The sequence below is a fragment of the Triturus cristatus genome, chromosome 6 (genome assembly GCF_964204655.1).
Source record: "Triturus cristatus chromosome 6, aTriCri1.1, whole genome shotgun sequence".
NCBI lineage: Eukaryota > Metazoa > Chordata > Amphibia > Caudata > Salamandridae > Triturus > Triturus cristatus.
This window is the reverse complement of record NC_140589.1, coordinates 1,483,305,256-1,483,327,826: the sequence shown is the minus strand read 5'-3', so window position 1 is coordinate 1,483,327,826 and position 22,571 is coordinate 1,483,305,256. Positions and strand designations below refer to the sequence as shown.

The window sequence follows — 22,571 nt, the reverse complement described above, 5'->3', positions numbered from 1 at the left end:
TAAAGGAATTTCCAGTAATATTAGTTCATATAATGATTAGGCCCCCTTTGATAAGGAAGTTTTGAGCCTATTTAATATTGGTAACTGAGAAACAGTTACAAAATCGTCCATTACAGACTCACACTATACTACACTTGTTGAGGCCATCGCTATCAGTTCACCACTTTTATCTCAAGGTTTCTACAAAATAGCTCAATTGGGAAAGGGTTGAATGACCAAAGTTTGATTCTGTAAACAGTTTGCATTGTGGAAGTTACAAAGCAGGCCCCACTGGTTAAAATATGGGTTAAATTAATAGGGGCGAGATGTATGAAGGGTTGAGGCATTTACAAACCCACCTATTGATAAATCAGAGGGTTTGTGAACACTGAAAAAACCTTTTCTTATGTACTCATGCCATATAGTGATTCAGATTAGTTTTTCTGAATTGCTAAATGGGTTTAGATATGGATACTGAATCGCAATTTCCATGAGGCGTGTTTAAGGCATTCCTTCCAAATTTCGAATTGGAAAAGTATGTATCTGTGGTTTGCGACTAAAATTCTACTCGTAAACAATTGATAAGTTACTGAATCCTAAATTAGCGTGGTAACTGATTTGTAAAGGGTAAGGGGTCCTCTTAGGACCCATTTCCCTTTGGAATTTGGGTGACAACTTCAGGAGAGTAGGCAGTGGTCCAGTGACCACAGTCTGCTCTCACTGAAGATTTCCAAAACAGGAAACTAGTTTTTTTTCCCTTTAAGAAACTGAGGCAGTTCTCATAAAAAATGTTTTGGAAAGTCATCACAGAGATTGTGGTCTGCTGTCCCTTGCAACTCACCATACTGTCACAGAGAGTTGCAAATTGTGACCTGCCTATTGAATAATAATTAGGAAGGTCTGTCGCCAACTCTCTGTGACTCAGGATTTTTTTAACCTATTTAAGTGTATATGTGTGGGTTCGCAAAATTTGACTGCATTTGCAAGAAGTTGGTGCACAATTTGTGACCGCTTTTTCAGAATGTAATAGATCTAGCTCTAAGTTACTTGCATTTGATAACAATCTTTCTGGTGGACACTCAACCTGCAAATTCCTCACTTCATTAATTTCTATCAAGCATGAGACTGAATCGATAAAAGCAGAAATAGCTCCCCTTCGGCAGTGGACAGTGTCACAACATCAGCTCAACTGCAGTACTTCAGAATTACGGAGTCGTATATCGTGCTACCCCAGTCCTCCGCTGCCAGTTCCTGTCCTTTTTTCAGGCCCTTAGAGGAGGAGACAAGACTGACAAAATCATCAGGAATGCAGTGTAGAAAGTAATTTGAATCCTTATCATATACGTCACACTGATTCTTAAAAAGGGATGGAGTATGGATTCAGAGAGGAATCAGTAGACAGATTCCACAGTATCCACTAGAAAGATTGTTACCAAAGATAAATAACATGTTCTTCTTATGGATACTTCCATTTGCAGATTCCTTACCTCATGAATTAATACTAAAAGAGTACTACCCAGCAGGTGGTTCTGAGGAGTTAATACTATCAAGACACCTTTCACACAGACTCATCAAGGTGTCTGTCCCCATATTCCCAATGCTGGGACAGTAATGTGTCACAAAGTTGTGGACCGAAGCCCAAGTTACAGTCTAATCTATGTGCCTACCAGCAATACTCATGAGTAGTGCCAAAGAAACAGTCTTTGTTTGGTAAAATAGGTTTGATGTCTCCAAGAGCCCTTTTTTATTTTATGCAGAAAAAGATGCAGGAAGATAACAGTATGCTTTTGGGCTGCCTTGACAACCTCCTTGAGACCAGCATTTTCAACTAAGATTGGCCAACTAGAACATTTCTGCTGTCAAGTCTTTTTTTTATATATTAAAAACAAACACACACCACAGTACAAGGCATGTAACCGGAAAATGCTGGTAGTAGACTGCACAGTGGTAAATCAGTGAGAGCAACTGGCAAGTGCCGCACATGTCTAGCATCATAAGAGCTGAGCCTAAAGACATAAGCAACTTCGGAAATAATATCTGTGGCAACAAGAGCAAACAAACACTTTGCTCAACTTAACATAATATCTGAACAGAGAGGGAAGGGAAGAGAAGTCTGGGGTGCCGTAAGGGACACCAAAGCGGGCTACCCGGGGGCTAGGAATAGGGGAACGAAGACAAAGAGAGTGAAAGAGGGGGGAAAGTTATGTTATATTATGTTATTTTTACTTTTAGCGTGCACGGATACTCCTAGGAGTGTACCAGCGCGAACCTTGAGGAATGCAGAGATCACATTTAAACAAAGAGAAATGTTTTAAGGCTTCTCTTAAACAGAGTGAGATCCTGAATGCTCTGTAGAGCGACCGGCGGCAAGTTCCAGGCTAGGGCTGCTTTCAAGGCAAGGGAGCTGCCCCCCAACCTTTGCCTCCGGAAGCGAGGCACATGAGCCAAGAGTTGTGTGGAGAAGCGCAGATGTCTAGTAGGTGTATAGAAGGAAAGACGCTTTTGCAAATAGGTTGGGCCTGAGGCATGCAGAGCACGGTGAGCTATAAGTAAAGACTAGAATTTAACCCGTTCATCAACGGGCAGCTAGTAAAGGGCTCGCAGATGCTGCATCTGATGGGGACATTAAGAAGGAGCCTGGCTGCCGCACTCTGAACAAACTGCAGTTTGTTAAGCAGGTATCCAGGGATGCCGACATACAAGGCATTGGCATAGTCCATGAGGGATAAAATCAGGACTCGGATGACTGTTTCTTTAGCGGCGCTAGGAAGAAGTGGAAGGAACTTCCGAAGGGTTTTGAGAAGCCTAAAGCAATTCCCAGCTGGCTTCTTAATCTGGGTGGTGAACGTAAGATTTTCTTCAAACCAAACCCCAACGTTTTTGGCAGGTTGCCCCATTAAGGCTGGCTTGCCGTACAGGAGGATTTCGGATTTCTCCTCATTGCACCTAAGTTGTGCAGAGTCCAACCACTTAAAGACTTTGGTCAGACAGTTCCTAGCAGAGGTGGTGGCACACTCTTTTTTCTCCCAAGTGAACAAGAGCTGGGTATCATCTGCGTAGGCAATGATTTTAGCCCCCAAGTCCTCCGCCAATTAGACCAGGGAAGTGACATAAATGTTAAAGAAGAGGGGGCTCAAGGAGGACCCCTGTGAGACCCCTGTAGAGACCCACTGAGGTGAAGACGAGGAACGGGGAAGCCAAACCTGTTGCGACCAGCCCTCCAAAAAGGATCTAAGCCTGACCCAAGTGGTGCCGGAAATGCCAATCTCTGCAAGACGGAAAAGCAACAGCGAATCAGGGACTGCATCGAATGCTGCCGAGAGGACAAGCAAAACCAGCACTGCCCTCCCGCCAGCATCCAAACAGTCTCTAATAGCCTCCACCACCTCCACCAAGGCCGCCTCAGTACTATACGAAGCCCTAAACCCTGACTGGGCTGAATGCAATAGACCCCGATTTTCAGTGTATTCAGTCAGTTGTTTAGTAACCACTTCTCCGCATACCTTTGCCACACTGGGCAAAAGAGAGATGGGACAATAGCTACCAGTCCTTGTAGAATCAGGCAATGCCTTTTTAATAGGGTAAGAATGTTTGCCTGTTTCCAGGCTGCCTGGACATACATATGCCTCCTGAAGAGACATGTTAACAAGTCTATTGACTTCCGGGCTGACAGTCTCAGCAACACTGGCCAAAAGTATAGCAGCGCATGCGTCTGAGGGGGAGCCAGATTTCAAGCTCTTCAGAATTCTGAGTGAACTAGGCAGGTCGATAGAACCAAAGGCAGGAAAAGATTGCCAGTCAGGTAGAGGTAAGGCCCCTGAGGTCAATGGCGCATTGGTGTCCTCTTTACAGAGACTGAATGAAGCCTGAATCGTGCGAATCTTTCCTATAAAAAAACTTGAATGATTGTCGCACCAGGCATTAGAGGAAGGAAGCGGACCCAATAGGGCTTTGGACGCCATAATACTCTGAACAATAGAAAAAATGTCTTTGGTGTTATTCCTGGCTAAGTCGATTCGAGACAAATAGTAAAGACTTTTTGCGTGAGCTATGGCGTTATAGTAGATTTTTTGTTTCGTCCTAAGCAGGAGCTTAGCCAAAGGGCAAAAATCTTTCCGCCAAGCTCGCTCCAGTTTCTTACACACCTGTTTTAAGACCTTCAGGTTAGGTGTAAACCATAGTTTAGAGCAAGGGACCCTGGAGTGCTTATGGGGGGTGACAGGGCATAGATAATCCACTGTCTTTGAGATCTAGCTTGTAAAATGTGCCAGCTCCCCTTCAAGGCCATTTGTGGGGGCTGGTCTGGATGCCGCCAGGGCCTGGCTAAACACAAGCGGGTCAATTTTGGTGAAGACAGGCTCGCAGTTGGGCCGTGGCGGGGGAATGATGCCACCTATTGCCCAGGAGAAGTAGGTCAAGAAATGGTCAGACCAGGAAACTGGGAGTGGATCTTTGACCAAAATGGGAAAATTCGAACAAACTGGGTTTAGGATGTGTCCTCCAAGATGCGTCGGGAGGCTAACCCATTGGGTAGTTGGGCAAGATTCAATGTGTCTAAAAATTCAAGAGTGTCCACTGCAGCTACCTGGTCAAGGTGTATGTTCAGATCCCCTAGAACTATATAGTGGGTGAAGAGCAGGGCCCGGGGAACAATGATATCTCCCTGTGCCTTGAGGAAGGCCCCAGCTGGACCCGGGGACCGATAAATCAAAGAGCCTCCCAGAGTGCAATGTGCCAAAAAACTAATGCTGAAGTCCAGGGCTTCACAATCTCCCCATGATGTAGCCTCACCCCTCTTGAGGACCCACAGGTCCCTATATATAATGGCCACCCCACCCCCTCTCCTGCCTAAACGGTCCACTCTGGAGATCCTATATCCATTAGAGATGGCCATCGCAAGAGCGGGATTAGAGAAATCATCAAGCCAAGTCTCCGTAATAAACAGGAGATCAAGTGGCTTATCCTTGAGGAGGTCAAAAATATCTTGATGGTGCTTCCTGAGCAATCGGGAGTTGATCAGGCCAGCGTGAATTAAAGGCAACGACTTGTCCGCCCTATACGAGAGACTAGGGCAAGCTGAGTCCCCAGAGCCCAACCCAAAGTCACATGATAGGCAGCTAGGAGCATGAACCACAGATAATTCCCACCTGCTAACATCCGGGCAAGGGCGCAAGCGGAGTGCCAGCCGTTGATGGCTTGTGTAACACAGACAATTCCACAGAGGGGGGCGTCCCGGGCAGCTTGGCTGGCGCTGGCCGCTTCCGGGCGCAGATGGGCTTGCCTTAGGCACGCCTTCGGCGCGCCAGCAGTGCGCATCTTAATGCCAAGGTGCTGCCAGCAACTAGAGAGCGCACTGCCTCAGTGGGAAGGAGAGTGGGGAGCAGGGCCTCCTGGGAGGAAGGACAGTCGTGGGCTAGGGGGAGAATACAGCATCTCTCATCTGGTAGGATTAGGCATTTCACAATATAGATTCAAGTCTACAGGTCAAGGGGGGGGCGTGGCCAGCAGCATGCAGGGCTAGACGTGTCTCCCGGGAGCTCCCGGCCGACGTCTACAGATCCGACGAAATACTTATCTCCACCTGCCTAAACTAGCACACTGGCGGTCGGTGGATGCATGGAGAGGGACGAGAGTAAAAAAACCCGAAACCGAAGCCTACAGAAGAAGTTTTTGGCCGATCCCGACACGGCGCCCGTGGTGGAGGGCTAACGGCTGGCCAAGATGGCGGCGAGGTGAACGGCCCGAGGAGAAGTCCCGCAGCCCGACAGAAACAGGAGCCTACCTGCCAGCGCCGAGTCACCTTCGGACACTGTCGCCAGCAGCGACCGGAGTGTCGTACAAGCCCGGGGGCTTGCAGGGGCGCCCGCAGGGCGGATAGCCTGGACGCAGCGAAGGCACTCCAGGTGACAGACGACGGCATTAGAGCGGAAGGCGGAGGGACCGGAGCCCAGGGTGATATGCGGTGAGACGGCCCCGAAGGAGCCAGAGAGGGAAGCCGAGCCCCGCACTGAGTGGCCCGGGGCGGCGGGGGGCGCTGAGAAGGAAGACGCACCTACCCAACATGGCGGCCACTCCACCGGTCTGACGGCCAGCGACAGGTCCTGCGGTCTCTCCGGCGGGAGAAGGGACCCCCCCCCGGCCCATACCGGTTACAGCCAAGGCACGGAGGTGGTTCGCAGGATACGGCTAGAGAGAGGGAGCAGCGGACGCCGTGAGTCCACCTTCACCAAGATGGCGGCCGCGACTTCAGATGCACTTGGTGAGTGAGCGGAGCGGGAGCCGGCGGCCCTTCACCCCCACCACACACACGCCTCACGCCCTCACCGCCGCCCCACGGAGGTGGGGAGACTCCAACCAGCGGCGGGGGAGACGGGGGTCTGATGGAAGCTTGCTGAACGTGCCGCGGCATCCGCTGGGTCAACTACAGCTGACTTGGAGGGGCCCCGCCGCGCGCTACACTGTGCAACATTGAGGAGTGGTGGGGCGGGCAGCGCGGAGGGGCCTCCTGGAGATACGCGACAGGACTGGAAGCGGGAAGCACGACGGGCGGCATCGTGACACTTGGGATCCCAGTGAGACACACAACGGGGAACTTGCTATAACCGGCCCAGGGCGCAGGCAGCTGGGCCCATCACGGAATCAGGCAAGATGGGGAAGAGGGACCCCCCACCCAAGCCCCCCAAACAAGGCACTCTGGACCTCTTCGCAGCACCAAGGGCCTCCAAAGACGGCACGGGCACGGCGGCGGAAGGGGCCTCCGACACGGACAGGTTACTGGCGGCAATCCAGGCGTCGAGATCGGACATTCAGGAATCCAGATCCGCGTTGGAGGGGAAAATTGGGGAAGTGGGCGCTGAGGTCACACTACTGCGACAAGACTTCCGGAACCTATCTGCCAGGGTGTCCGAGACTGAAACACGCATCGGAGAAGCTGAGGACTCCATAAACACCCTTAGAAGAGAAATGGCGGAGCTCCAGGCGTCGCACAGACAGCTGCTATGGAAGGTGGATGACGCCGAAAATAGGGCAAGACGGAACAATCTCCGATTCGTGGGATTTAGAGAGGGAATCGAGGGGAACAACATGGCTGCCTTCCTGCACAAGTGGCTCACGGACACCTTCCCTGGAGCCCGTTTCTCTACCTGCTTCGTGGTCGAAAGAGCGCATAGGGCGCTCCTGGCGAAACCGCCGGAGGGCGCGAGACCCCGGCCAGTAATCGCACGTTTCCTTAACTTCGCGGACAGAGACTTAATATTGCGGGAAGCGAGGAAAATGGGTGAAATCCGAGTGGAGAACACTAACATAATGATTTTTCCGGACTATAGTCAGGAGGTCCAGAAGCAGCGGCGCTCCTTTGACTCGGTGAAGGGCAAACTGCGAGCACTGAACATTAAGTATATGCTGCTCTTCCCGGCGAAACTCAAAGCCATCTACAGGGAGAAGGCGCACTTCTTCAGCCAGCCAGAGGACGCATGGCACTGGCTGGAGGAGAGACCGATCCTAAATAGTAGGGAAACGGCAGGGAGAGAGGAGCTGGTGAGGGCGGCACAGGATAAGGCCCGGTGGGACACGCCAAAACAGCAGAGGAGGAGATCCAGGAGACTCTACTCGCGACACACAGGCACCCCATATCATTCGCGCACGTTGGCAGGAACCAGGAGGGGGAGATCGGAATCACCCGGGACGTCGAGGACGGCACACAGATCTCAGGAAGGGTCTCAGGACCCGACGGGATCGGAAGGAGAAGGAGCACACCTCAGGGACTCGGAGGGAGAGGGCGAGGTGTCGGGCACTGAACAGCGCTCCTTGCACCCACTGGAAGCGGAGATCCGGCAGTTGGAACAGGACGCAACAGATAAACATTGCAGCACAGTACCGACAACGCAAGACTCACAGTCGTGACCCTGGGGAAATTGTGGAGGATTAGATTGTTGGCCGGGACACGGTCATGACACGCAAGTGGCCAGCACCCTTTCAGTTGTTGTCTCTTTCTTTCTTTTTTTCCCTTTTTTTTTTTGTGTTCCCTTCCATTAACTTGTTCTTGGTGTTCCGAGGCACGGTTTATTTGTTAACAATAACAGTTGTGTAGAGGGAGGGAGGGGGGGGGGTGACAGACCGACTTCTACTAACAGCTTGGACCGTGATGGGGACGAGTCTGGAAGGGGAGAGAGGTGGGGTGGGGGGCGGGAGGGGGCACAGGGGAGTTTCAACAAGTTGGGGTAGCAGGGGAGGGAGTTGGAAAATGGATAGCACAAAGAGGCACGATCTGAGGAATGGGTGTTCACACTGTCACACGCAGCCGTTAGGGGCAACTAGTGGCCTCCGGAAGACGCACGCAACATGGCAAATACACTAACAAACACGGAGGGCAGACGCAAGGGGTTATCCATTCTGACCTGGAATGTTAATGGTCTAGGCTCTAAGATAAAAAGGGGATTAGTGAATGCCTACATAAAGAAGACCGCCCCGGATCTCATCCTCCTGCAAGAAACCCACCTTAGGGCGGGAAAATGTACATTTATAGCTAGGGGGAGATACACAGTCCTGAATCATGCGGGCTACACGTCAGGGGCCAGGGGAGTCGCAATCCTTATTAACAAAACACACCCCTTCGCCGTGGCGCGTACGTGGAGCGATACACAGGGTACATATGTGGGAGTACAGGGGGAGTGGAACAGACAACGTGTGACAATCATCTCAGTCTATGCCCCTCCGAAACTCCAATCACGCACACTCAGGGAAGTAGCGGCCATCCTACTGGAAACGGCGGATACGATGCAAATAGTGGGGGGAGACTTTAATGATGTCATGTCGGAAGAACTAGACCGCTCGGGGGAACAACACCGAGGGGGGACACAAACAACTCTTGCGAAATACGTGACGGACATGGGACTCACAGATGCATGGCGGTGGCGACACCCGACGCAAGAGGCATTCTCCTTTTACTCAGGGGCACACAAAACCTTCTCCAGGCTGGACTATATCTTTGTGGCACGACAGTATCTGTCGGAAGGGGACGAGATCGCATACAAGGCAAGGGGAATTTCAGATCACTCCCCCCTCTGTGCGCTCTTAGGAAAGACCACCGAAAGGCGTGAGACGGAATGGCGGTTGGCGGCCTGGGATCTTCAATCCCCTGACATAGTGCGGGGTCTGAGGGCGGACATAAAAGTATATGTGGCGGAGAACAAAGGCTCAGTGGACTCCAACGTTGTCTTCTGGGAAGCCATGAAACCTGTGGTACGAGATAGACTCAGGGGGAGACTACGGGACGAGCGCAACAAACAGCACAGGGTGGCAGAAGCGTTAGAAAGCGAAATCCTGACCCTAGAAAGACAATACCTGGTCAACCGAGAGGAGGGAATACTGCGGCAACTGCAGGACAAACAGAAGGAGTATAGGGAGCTGGTCTCCAATGAGGCAAAAACGCAGGCCCTAGCCACGTTACACCGCCTATATGATGTGGGCGACAAGTCAGGCAAGCTCCTGCCCTGGCTTAGCAGGAAAGAGCAAGCCGCGAGGTGGGTGGAGCGAATCAGGGACGAAGGGGGAGGCCTGGAAACTACCGACGGGGGCATAGCAGCGGCCTTCGCGCGGCACTATGAGACCTTCTATAGGGGCCGGGACCTCGGGTCGGTGGAAGAGGCCCTACTTTACATGGGAAATCTGGAGCTTCCAGTCTTGGATGAGGAACTCAGTGCCCCTCTGGAGGCGAGAATCACACGGGAGGAGATCTCCGTAGCCATCAATAAACTAAAAACGGGGAAGACACCGGGGCCAAACGGGTTCCCGGCGGAATTCTTTAAAAGGACGGCGGACATATTGACGCCCCACCTGTTGGCGCTCTATGTAGACGCATACGGACTAGGGAGACTCCCACGGGACCTAGCATTGGCAACCATAGTGCCGATATACAAACAGGGAAAGCCGAGGGAGGAATGTGCCTCGTACCGCCCCATTTCCCTCCTGAATATGGAAGTAAAAATACTGGCAACAATTCTAGCGGCGCGTCTACGAACGGTGATCCCGGGCCTTATTCACGCAGACCAATCCGGATTCTTGCCGGATAGGGCAACAAAACTCAACCTCAGACGGACCCACAACTGGCTCCAAGAAATACACGGTAGAACGGAGCCGCACTGGTTCCTGTCCCTGGACGCGGAAAAAGCGTTCGATGCGGTACATTGGCCCTTTCTCACGGCGGTCTTGCGACGGTTCGGCTTTGGCCCCCGTTTCCTAAAATGGATCGAGCTGCTATACGCGGCACCGAAGGCGAGGGTTCGAGTGAATGGGTGCCTATCGCGCGAATTCCGGGTCGAGCGGGGCACCAGACAAGGGTGCCCGCTGTCACCTCTCCTTTTCACTCTCACCATAGAAATACTGGCGGCCAAAATTCGGCAGAACCCGGAGATCCATGGCTTCAGGTGCACCGAGTCGGGGGATACTCAGGAAAAGATTTCGCTATATGCAGACGACGTACTGTTGTACATCACGAACCCCGAGGTATCCGTAGGGCAGTTATTCAGAGAGTTGGAAGATTTTGGGGGAATGGCAGGCCACGCCATCAACTGGCACAAATCAGTCCTGTACACACCACGGGGAGCAGTACAGGGGGTAACGCTACCGGAACGTCTCCTCACCACAGCTGAGGGGTTCCAGTACTTGGGGGTATATGTCACCCTGGACAAAAGGCTTTCGTTCCAGAGAAATGTGGAATGAATACTGAAGGAGGCAGTGGAGGATATGACGAGATGGAGACAGTTGCCACTCACCCTATTGGGGAGGGCGGCGATGTATAAGATGATTACCCTACCCAAATTTCTCTACGCACTTCAAAATGAGTACTACCCGCTTCCTACTAATACTATCCCTAGAATACACGCTGACCTGCGGTCATTCATATGGTTGGGCAAACAACCACGCATTGCGCTCCAGACTCTCCAGCGACATCAATACAGTGGAGGGATTTCACTACCGAACCTGGAGGCATACTATTGGGCGGAACACCTGACCCCCATTAATGACTGGCTGCACGCACCGGCAGATCACCCAACCTATGCCTTAGAGAGGTATAAATTATCCGCACACAACATACTTCATTATCTGTATGGGGGAAAGGCGGAGAGAACGCTCTTGCCAGCGACTTTGACTACGCTTAGAGCGTGGGCACGAGCGACTAGAGCCACGGGATGGGAAGGGACGCCAACGCGCCAGACGCCACTGTGGCATTGTAAATGGTTGAAGGAAATACATAAACTGAGAGGCTTCCAAAGGTGGGATGACATAGGGATCTCCACCATTGGGGACGTGATTAGTAGAGGTGAGCTGAAGACGTTCACGGTGCTGCAGGCAGAGTTCGGACTACACCACACACAACGATACAAGCACATGCAGCTAGTTCATGCTTGGAAGTCACAGCAGATATCACTACAGGGCATACCGGAATACTCACCGTTGGAAGGGAGACTCCTACAGGAGCAGATGGTCCACCAGGCAGTCTCGCTTACATATAAAACCCTCACAAACAACATGCTGGGAACTCTGACGAAACTCAGGGATAAATGGGAGGCGGACGTAGGACAGTTGGAGGACCTAGACTGGGAGCTGATATTGATGCACCCACGAGAAGTCGCTATTAAATCAAGGCTGAGGCTGATCCAATTAAATATACTACACAGGACATACTTTGACCGGAGGCGTCTCCACAAGATGGGTAGAATAACAGACGCCACGTGTCTTCGCTGCAAAACGGAGCTGGGAGATTTCTACCATACTCTATGGTCCTGTGAGAAAATTCAGACGTACTGGTCTCACATCTTCACAGAATTGGGGGAGGTGCTGGGAGTGGAGCTAACACTAGACCCGAAACTGGCATTACTGGGAGTGGTGACCGAAGTAGATCTACCGCGTCCACATATTATTTTCCTGGGACTGGCGCTGGTGGTAGCGAAAAGGGATATTGCGAAATACTGGGGAGTGGCGGAGAGGCCGGAGATAGAGGAATGGAGGAGAGGGCTGGACCTCTATATGGCAGCAGAAAGAGTGACATACAAAGCGAGAGGCTGTCCCAAGAAATTTCGAAAGATATGGAGCAAATGGAGGCAGTACCATGGCCTAGAGGTGGGACACATAGGAGGACACACATAGAGGGGTAAATAGCGGGGACGGGCGGGAGGGACCAATTGCTAACGAGGAGGGCCGGGTCAAGACAGTGACAGTGGTCCTCTGGAGGGGCCGTACAGACGAGGTCCTATACTAGGTGGAGAGAGGGGGTCAAACATTAATACATCCTACATGCATGACACCGATGGACGGGTGACACATAGTTGGAGGGACATGGGAGAGGTCGGTCCACCCTGGAGGGAGACGTGCTATGGGTTCTGTGGGGAGGGATGGGGGGCGGGGGGGGGATGGTGTGGGAGAAAAATAATACAAAAGCAGGATCGTGGGATGGCAGGTGAGAAACGTACCGTGAGATATATGTGTATTCTACTGGACATACCTCAGTGTTGCGGCCCGGCCGTAGGGTGGGGCGCATAACAGCTTTGATCTCATAACACGGTGTAAGTTTGTCATGGGGAGCGGGACGTGCCACATCTGTAATTTTTTCATACCTGCACAAAAATAAAGTTTAAAAAAAAAAAAGAAAAAAAAAAAAAGTCTACAGGTCAAGAGGGCGTCTTTGAAATGCTGGAGGTTGCGGAGTCAGGGAGGAGTGAAACAGGAGTATTTCAATTTGGAGAAGTGATCAATCAATGGTTGCCAAACGTGAGTGAATTGGGTTCTGTGTGTGTAATCCGGCATGTTAAGAGCTCCATTGCCATGACATGTTAGAGGCATGTGACCCACAAAGAAATGGGTGGAGCAGAGGACTTCTTCCTGTGGAGAGCAATGAATTGTTTAGCCAACCCCAGCATATGTGCGATGAGGCGCTAATCGGAGTGGGTCATGCATATGAGCTGTTAGGGCCGATACCCAGGAGGATCACAGTGGATGAGCTAGGTATAGGGAAACCTATAGTTACTTTGATATGGGTCAGAATATGGTGAGTAGTGGGCAGGACCATCAAATATGAATGAAATCGCACGTCGCTGATTGGCTGCGCCAGCAGAGAGGGGATGTTATAGGGAACATTTTCTGTAAGCTTTTCGGGTGTAATACCTGCGAGTCATGAGTTTATAGGCGGTTTCACGCTGGAAGATGCTCCTGTATATCCTAGGGATGTCATTACATAATTGTTCCCAGTGTGGGAAATTTCCTCTGTAGAGTCTGTGTGCCATTCTGTTTGGTAGGTATAAGGGTGGATGGGAGAAGAGTGCTGTAACACCTGGTATATATGGTAGATCAATTCCTGTGTTTTGTCGAAAGAGCGCAACAGTGTCTCAAAAGGAGTGAGTGGCCATGTTGCCCCTTCCGTGTACTTTGGTGTGAGTAGCCAGTACCGGAGTTGATAGTACTGCAGTCTGGATGCATCTATAAGGTGAAAATCTCTCTTGCGTTGGTCAAAGGTTTTGAATAAACCCCCCTCATAAAGATCTTGGATCATGCGGCATTCACCCTCACCCCAGGCTGAAAATGTTTGCTGCTGCAAGGCTGGAGGGAAGCTAGGATTATGAGCCAGTAGGATGTTGGGTGAAAGGAAAGGACCCCTAGAGATCGCCATCTTGTCCCAGATGTTGAGAACCGTTTTCGTCCGAATGGCTATGTATGCACTTCGTGGTCTGGTATTTCTTGCAAGCCAGGCCAGGTCCCAAAGGGGTCTACAAGTTACAGCATGAGCCATGTGAAACCAGTGTTTTTCACTTTCACAGACAACCCATTCGGATATGAGGTAGAGGTATGATGCCCAGTAGTACTCCAAAAGGTTAGGCCAGGCTCTGTCCCCCGTCCCTGGGCCGCATGAGCAGTTTGTTGGAGAATCTCGGGCATCTCCTCCCCCAGAAAAAGGAGTACACATCGCGTTATAGGTGTAAGATATCTGCCTGCGGGATAGGTGTGGGCAGGGTTTGGAATAAGTATAAAGCTTTTGGTAGAATGGACATCTTGCCCGCTTTGAGACGGCCGAGCCAAGAAAAAGGGAGCGGTCTCCAAAGTTTCAGGTTCTCCAGAACAGACCATCTGTATTCCGGCCAACTGGCCTGAGACCATGAGGACAGAGATGGGGTCAAGTTTAGGCCTAGATAATGGAGCTAGTGGTGAGCCCATTGAAAAGGGACAAGTGATTGTAGTTTGAGCATTTCCTGTGAGGGGAGGGGTAGATTCAGTGCCTGGGATTTAGCCATATTGGAAGAACAGAGGAGAGATACTAGAGTGGGCAAGGAGGTCTTAGGGGTGGTCAATGTGAGCAAAAGATCATCCACAAATAAAGACACCTTATGGTCATGGCCCCCGAAGGGAATGCCTTTGATATCTGCTGTCTAGTGTATGGCTATTGCCAAGGGCTCCACCACCGGGGCAAAGAGCAAAGGGGAGAGCAGGGAGCCTTGCCTGGTGCCTCTCCTCTCTGTATGTGTATGAGTGGGGAGAGATAAACATTAACTCGAATCTTTGCTGTGGGGGCAGCATATGAAGCCATAATCCAGGATGTCATGATCGGGCCTAAGTCGATTTTCTGCAAGACTGCACGCAAGAACACCCAGCCAACCCGGTCGAAGGGTTTTTCAGCATCCAGGGATAGTAAGCAAGCCGGGATGTCCAGGCGGTGGATCTTCTCCACTAGATGCGCTACACAATGGATGTTATCTGCGCCATGGCACTGGTCTATGAACCCAACCTGCTCTGGATCCACCAGGCCGGATAGATAGGGCTCAATGGGATTCACCAAGATTTTAGTATAGATCTTGGCGTCTGTGTTTAGCAGGGTGATGGGGCGGTAAGATGTGCACAGGAGGGGTCCTTTCCTAGTTTAGGGATGAGAACAACCTCTGCCATGGAAATCGTAGGGGTGAGGCCCGAGGTTTCAGAGAACGAGTTGAAGAAGCGTAATAGATGGTCCTGTAGTTGGGCAGAAACATGCGATATAATGAGACTGGAAGGCCGTCTGAGCCTGGGGTTTTGCCCGTAGGCAGATCTTTTGGTGCTGTTGCAGTTCGGTCAGCGTAATCGGGGCCTCTAAAAGTTGTGCATGGTGAGGATCGAGGGGTGTCCACGGGCAAGAGGTAAGGAAAGAGCTAATGTCGTCTTGGCGGTGGCTTTTGTTTCTATAGAGGGTAGTGTAGAAAGAGTGGAACGCCTACTATTTATCATGCTCAGAGGTAGCCCATGTGCCATCTACTTTTTTAATCTTTGAAATGTGGGCCGAACCACCCGGGCCAGTATCGATCCCACTTTATCTCCCCCCTCGTAGTAGCTCTGCTTTAACAAAAGGAGTAAGCGCTCTTCATTATTTGTCCAATAAACCCTCAATTGACCTCAGAGCATAGTTAGCTGCTTCTTGTGTCGTGCAGAGGCGCTGAGTGGTCCAATCATTTCATAGCCTTAATATCCTTGGCCAGCCCAGTTTCGACCAGCGAAGCCTCCCAGGTACTAGCAATTACAATTGAGGTAATGACGCCCCGGGTGGTTGCCTTAAAGGCATCCCATAGGGTACATCCTGAGATTTCAGGGAGAGCATTTGTTTCAAAATAGGCTATGATCTCATGCTGCATCTCGTCCACATTGACTGGGTTGTGTAAGATATGGGGGGGGATCTGCCAGCGGGGAGAGGAGCATGCTGTGCCAACTCCAAGGTTCGTAGTAACGAGTGTGGGAGAAAAAAATTATCAATGCATGAATATGAGCGGTGGACATGAAAGAAGGAATAATCTTGTGTCTCTGGAAATGTGTACCGCCAGGTATCTGTAAGGCCCAGTTCAGTAAAGACCCTCTTCAGCACAGCGGACATCGCCCTCGTACCCTGGAAGGAGGCAGTGCTGCGATCCAGATCAGGATCCCAGACAGGGTTAAAATCCCTGCCGATGAGCATGCGCCCCCCATCCCGTCATAGCTGTTCCTTCAGAAGGGTTCTGATGTATGTGTTTGGTGACTTATCGGGCTCATACGCGTTAAGTAGAGTGAGGAGCTGAGCATCGTATTGGACTCTAATTTTAAGGACACGGCCCTCCTTGTCCCGTACCACCTGTGAACCCTTAGAGCAGAATCTTGCTTAACATAAGATTACAACTCCAGCTGTCTTGGATAAGGAGAGCCCAATATTGAGTCAGGTATTTTGAATGGGCCATGCTATGTGTATCTGATTGTAGGTGTGTTTCTTATAAGAAAATATCATCAAGGTCATGTATGAGTATCTAATGCCAAATCTGGCACCGTTTATTAGGGGCGTTAAGTCCCTTCGCGTTGAGAGAGAGGAATTTAATGTGGATGTACTTCAGCCATTATACGGAGCAAAAGGGCTAACTGCTATGGCGGGCGAGTTTGAGTGGCTGTTGCGAACATGAAAGCAGCTAGACCTGGAAGTCTCGATAGTCAAGAGTAGTGCTCCAGGGGAGTACCCCCACACAGAGGGGGTGGAGGACAGGGTGGGAAAAGGCGTGAAAGGTGTGCCAGGTTTTGTGATGAGTAGCAATTCTCCCCTAGTGTAGGACAGAAAAAGAAAGGAGCCCAAATAGTCCCCATGCCCAACCCGAAGTTCCCCAGGGAGAGGGTGTAGATGAAAGAATATAAGGAAACAATAACATTAATAGGAAAAGGGCAACCAGGCTTGAAAACTCTATTGAAGTCCAGGAACGGTCCATTTATCTGGACACGGGCCATTCTGGAGAAGTCACTCTCCAAGGGAATGAATTGAACAAGGGAGGCATGGAAGAGAGTTCTATAAATGTTCCGGTCTCCAGTCCCCACAGCCAGTGATCATCAGGGTGGGGGAGGGACCCCACCACTGGGCCCGATTCAGTAATGGAGAGGTGCCGCAAGCAGTCTATTGCAGGGGTTGAAAAGGCAGGCTACGAAGAGATCGGCGGGAGGAAATGTTCTGACCTGAGATCGACAGACTCTGGATGTATGTCACCTTCACTTGGCTCAACTCTGTGTGTAGAGAGTAGGTAAGCTTTGCATGGGCGGTCGGAGCTTGATAAAGCAATGGGCCAGTGCAGGTCCCAACCAGGGAGGGAGTGGACTGGCAGTTACTAAGATGCCGCACGGGATTGGGTTGGAGAGTGTGCATCATCCATAGAGCAGAGGTGTTGGATGATATCTTGTTTGGATGGAAAGATGATTGTTCCTTGGCGCATGTTCCATGTTTAGGAGGGGGCACTGTAGACCATTCAGGGCATATGGCATCTCTGGGTGAGGCATGAAAGGAGATGGGCTGGTATCCCAGGATGCCACTGGAAAAAGCAAGAGTTGCGTTGCTTCTCGCAAGGAGCGGAGCGCCCAGCGTCTGCCCTCCTAAGTAAAGCTCAAAGAGGTGTCCCTACTGATATTTGACGTTGAGTTCATGTAGTTTGTCAGTGCCAGGTTTAAGGTCTCTAGGACGCCGCAGCATCACCAGAGCAATATCATGGAAGACGCGAATAGGGTGCCCGTTGTAGACCAGCTCCGCCTTGCTTTGCGCGGCCTGTAGGATAGTCTCTTTTTCAGTGAAGAAGTGTACTTGTGTGAGTACATCAGGGACAACGTCAGAGCGGCCTGGGCCGTGGCAACTCAGTGGTCTCTGTCCAAGGCCAGTGGAGACGCATCTTTATCGCCTCTAATCGTCTGGAGAAGGACCGCGTGAACGCCATGATGTCTGAGCCCTCAGCCCCCTTGGGGATCCCTCTAATGCAGAGGTTGTTTCTCCTGCTTCTATTTCCCAAATCTTCTTGCTTCAAATGAAGGTCAATGTGCTGATCTTCAAGGATAGCCATTCTACGCCACAAATTCTCCTGATCGTCCCAGCGTACATCTATCGTGCGTTCGAGATAGTCGACCCATCCCCCAATCTCAGCAACATTCCGCCTAAGGTCGTGGAGAAAGGCCTTGAATTCGGTTTTGAGTGAGCCAATCTCAGAATTGATATCCTGTTAGAAATTGCTCTTATAAGCCTGTATGAGGAGAGCCTTCATAAATTCGCTGGAAGCCATTGTTTGTGGGGGTTTGTAGATCCCGGGGTCGGGCCTACTTTAGCCACATAGAGGCGACTGGGTTGTCCCTAGAGGCAGCGGCTAGAGTGTCTTTGCCAATTTCTGTGCGAGGCATGGCCAAGGGAGAGCACCTGCGACTGTGGGTGACTAGCAAGGACCGCTGGAGAGCACTGAAGTGAGATCGATAGCCAGAGTAAGAATGGCGCAGCCTTGGTCCGGATCACTTGTGGTGGGGGCCCTGTGAAGGCTAGGGGTCCACTCAGAGCAGGCGATGTCTTTTGCATGCAGATATTAGTTTTGAGGGGCCAAGGAGAGAGTGCTGGATAGATTCCCACTTATACCAGGCCCATAGAGTACTCCCCAGCAAGGTAGGGCACCTCTAGTCTCCCCAGTACTCGTGGAAGCTCAGGTTTTGGTTTGGGAAGAGGCCCCGATGAGGATTTCAAGGGCAAAGGATTCCCTGAGGCCAAGTCTGGTCAGGGGGTCCAAGAGGTGCACCAGTCCCCCAAGAAGGATGCAGGTGAAGAGAACTCAGATTGGGCCCCAGCAGCGTGTCATCGATGCCTTATTCAACTCAGAAGGGCATATGGAAGTAAGGAGGACTATCCTTGGTGAGCTCTGAGCAGAGACAGAGTACAAGGCCAGATGGGCCCTGAGATGCCCCCAGGGGGTCAGAAGAAGGTGCGAAGGTACAGGCTCCCAGCAGTGGCAAAGGAGGAGGGCCCAGTGAGAGGCATTCAAGTGTCTTGCACCCAGGGTCTACACAGGCAGGGGATGCAACATGGCTTCACAGGTGGGCCTAGAACTGTGACCCCAGAAAGGGGGTGTGGAAGAAGAGCCAGCTGCGCGATGTCGCAGCCGATCGGCCCTTACCTCTATTACAGAGTCTCTGTGTCTAGCAATGTCCGTCCGATGTGGGTAACCAGTTCAGGCCCAGTGTCAGGCCTGGTCTTCCAGAGTCAGCTCCAGGGTCCACAGAGGGGCACGGTCCCGGACATACACAGCTGCCGCCGGGGAGGCCCCCAATGGATGCCATGGCGGTAAGCAGGGTTAGCCAAGAAAGCATCAAATTCAATTCTCAGAAAGGGAAATACATGGTACAGTGTACATCGCAAAATCGGGACCATCAATATTAGATTAGATGACACATCAATACGATCTGATATTGGGTTTAATCCTAGAGCCTATCGCCAACTGCTCCACCGGGAGGGAGACAAATCAGGTCATTTATTAGCATGGCTTCTTAAGCGTGAGAGCCCCTCCCCGATCATTCTCACGCTTCAGCAGGCGGATGGTAGCCACGTGTCTACACAGCATGGTATTAATTCTCTTATGCATGTTCACCTATCATCGGTGTCCACAGAAGAGGTGGCAGTGGTCCCGGATGTACTGGAGCATTTTTTGGATGACATTGCACTCTCGAGCCTCACTGAGGGCCAATACGAAGGTCTCACTGAAGAAAATTGCTTGGAAGACCTTTCTCAATGTTGGGTGTCGACACTAAGAAACTGGCTAAAGTATTGTCAATGTGTCAGGGTAGAGTAGTTAAAAAAACTTTTTAAAAAACTAGTGCCTCAAACCTAGTCATGGTAATCGGAGTAGAGAATCTAAATGGAGAGACTACATTCTTTTGGCATTCGAGGCACAGCCCTAAAATGGCTGGAAATGTTTTTGTCAGATAGATGGCAAACGGTAATGTTAGGACCTTATCTTTCTCAGAAATCCCGTTTAGACAAGTTCGTGCCTCAGGGCTCTTGTCTAAGTCCAACATTATTTAATGTGTACATGGCCCCTCTGGCAAAAATTGTTGAACCGTTAGGGTTCGAGATAATCTCCTATGCTGACGATACTCAGCTGATGTTCCCAATCGGTTCTAATCTAGAAGATGAGAAAATCCAATTTTCGGCAGGTATGCTCGCCATCTCTAACTGGATGACGGAGAACTGCCTCCAGCTGAATCCTAGCAAAACTGAGGTTATGCTTATGGGTAAAGCCTCAATCATCTGGACGGATGACTGGTGGCCTTGTCAGCTGGGAACTGCTCCCATTCCAACTCAATCCGTGAAAAATCTTGGATTAAAACTGGACCAGACACTAACTATGAAGGATCACATTGCGGCCACTATCAGCTCTTGTTATTACAGCCTACGCCTTCTACGCAAGATACTTCCTTATTTGCCTATTAAACATCGTAGAACCTTGGTCCAGGCTATGGTGATTAGTTGCCTTGACTATGGGAATGCGCTGTCGGCTGAAGTAGGTGAGACGCAGCTTGCTAAACTGCAGGTGATTCAAAACACCGTGGCAAGGATGATTCTGAATCGCCCTTCAGGCTCCTCCTCAGCCCCCTTGCTGAGAGAGCTCCACTGGTTACCAGTGAAGAAGCGATCCTTTTTTAAGATTTGTTGCCTTACTTGTAACACCTTAAACGGCAAAGGTCCCTATTATTTGCAAAATAAATTTACAAAGCGGGGTTCGGTCTGTAACCTCAGATCTAACTCATCAGCTCTTCTAAAAGTCCCCCGAATACGTCTAAGTCGTACCTGGGGCAGAGCCTTCTCGCACCTTGTCCCACGGTACTGGAATCAGCTCCCCATGGCCTTGCGCAAATGTACCTCGTACACTGTTGTTAGGAAACAACTAAAAGCCTTTCTGTTTCAATATACTCATCAATTGCTGCCGGTTTTCCCTCTCTTCACTACGTAAGCGCTGAGATGCCCCAGGGTGAGTCGTGCACTTTAGAAATATTTATAACATAACAACAAATAGAGTTCTTAATATGTATGATAGTGTGTTTGAAGACAGACTTAGAAAAGCCAAAAGATATGGTTATAAAATAGTGTTAAGAAAAGGGGCTGTGCCGTTCAGACATATCACTCGGCAAGTCCCAATGGCCATCAGTAGTGAGGTAGAGGCTATATTGTGCCAAATGATCGAAGATGGAGAAAAGACCTAAAGATCGAGGCAGTGAAGTCAAAGAATTTTAGTCCTATTCACCTGATGTTATGATTTAAAATACCCCACGTGACCCACCCAGAGGACAGACTTTCCTAGAATAGATGAAGACAAGAATACTTCCCTCCTTGAACCTACTCATTCCTCCCTGTATTATAGAGGACTATGGAGAGATACGTATCTATTGTTTCCTTGAAATTGTGGGTCCAAAATGTAGTTCTAGGACTAGTGGCCCTATTAGCTTGCTGACCTTCAAGAATAAAGGAATTGGGGTCCTAGTAGGGAATGCAGCTTGCCCCTTTGGAACTTGGCAATACATCTGTACTGGAATTGTAGGGTGCCGCCTGCAACTAGAAACAGTGAACCAAGGTTAGAAAATCCAATTATGAATATTTGAAGATATTTTAAAATAGATGTATGTCTATTTTATCAAGAGCATTTCCTGAGAAACTGGGCAGAACCGCTATTAGTGAACTTTGAAAGTTATTCCCTTTTTAAACAAATATTTTCAAAGGCATTGTTTCCCTAAAAAACCTGATGTGGGCAAGTACTACGCTGGATGGAGATGCTGCAAGTGAAGTTGTACGGTTATTTCCTTTTTAAATACACTGTTTTCCTAAAAAAGCTGCTCTTCAGTTACAAAAAACATACCAAGTGCTGCTCCCTTGTGGCGGTTTTTTAGAAAAGAAGCCACAAAACTGTTCTTTATCAACAAGAAATCACAATTTGTTGCTGATATAACTTTTGCTCCCTACTTCAGATTCATGTCACTATTCTTGCATTTTACCTACTACCTTCGGGTCTTTTAGAAAATTTGTTTTTTTGATTTTACGCTTCTTTCGTCTTTTGTTGTCAGTGTTATTACATCTCACAGAACAAAAGGGGTAGCTTAGGACTAGGTGACCTGGGTCTTTCTCTTCTTGGGTCTTCCCAATTCATGGTGTTCAGATGTTTTGATAGCCAACAACATCTTGGGCCTGTAGTCTGACCCCACATGTCATTCTAAATACAATATTTATTGTGGTCTTGGCATTCTTATGAAAAATGGGCTTCATTTGAACACCATAACTGCTCTGCTTCTAATCATATTGTTTAATTCTCTGTGCATGGTGGGAATTTACTTCTTGGTTTATTTAGTGGGACTGATGCTTGCCACCTTCTTATAATATGACCTGGAAGGGTTTGGGACATCTGTCATCTTGCCAGAAGCAGTGGATCGAACATAAATAATTTTTATTCTTTCACAGTGTCATTGTTTTTGTCAGTTATTGCATATGTATTTCTCTGATGGAGCCTTGCTGCTTTTGGGTGAGCTCACGGAAACCTGATCACCTTTAGGGGTCAGACAGTTTGATGGTTGTTGTAGCCTTAGTGTAGCTTGTGTTAGGTCAGAAGAAGATTGTGCTCTCTCTTACCCATAGCTTTGAATGAATGAATGGAAAATAACTTGTAGAGCATGTACAGCAGCTTCCAAAGAAGCATACTGGAGCCGAATTAGAAAGCAAAATCTGTTTACACCTCTGAAGTCTTCAGGTGGGCTTTAAAGGCGGGCTCTGTGGGGATTGCCCCAAGGTGTTC

The 22,571-nt window shown here is 49.9% G+C and overlaps 1 protein-coding gene across 1 annotated transcript in view; it reads right to left on the bottom strand.

Annotated features, from left to right (window-relative positions):
* Positions 1 to 22,571, bottom strand: part of EML6 (EMAP like 6) — an 884,002-nt gene that overhangs the window by 268,171 nt on the left and 593,260 nt on the right. The gene's annotated exons all lie outside the window — the stretch shown is intronic.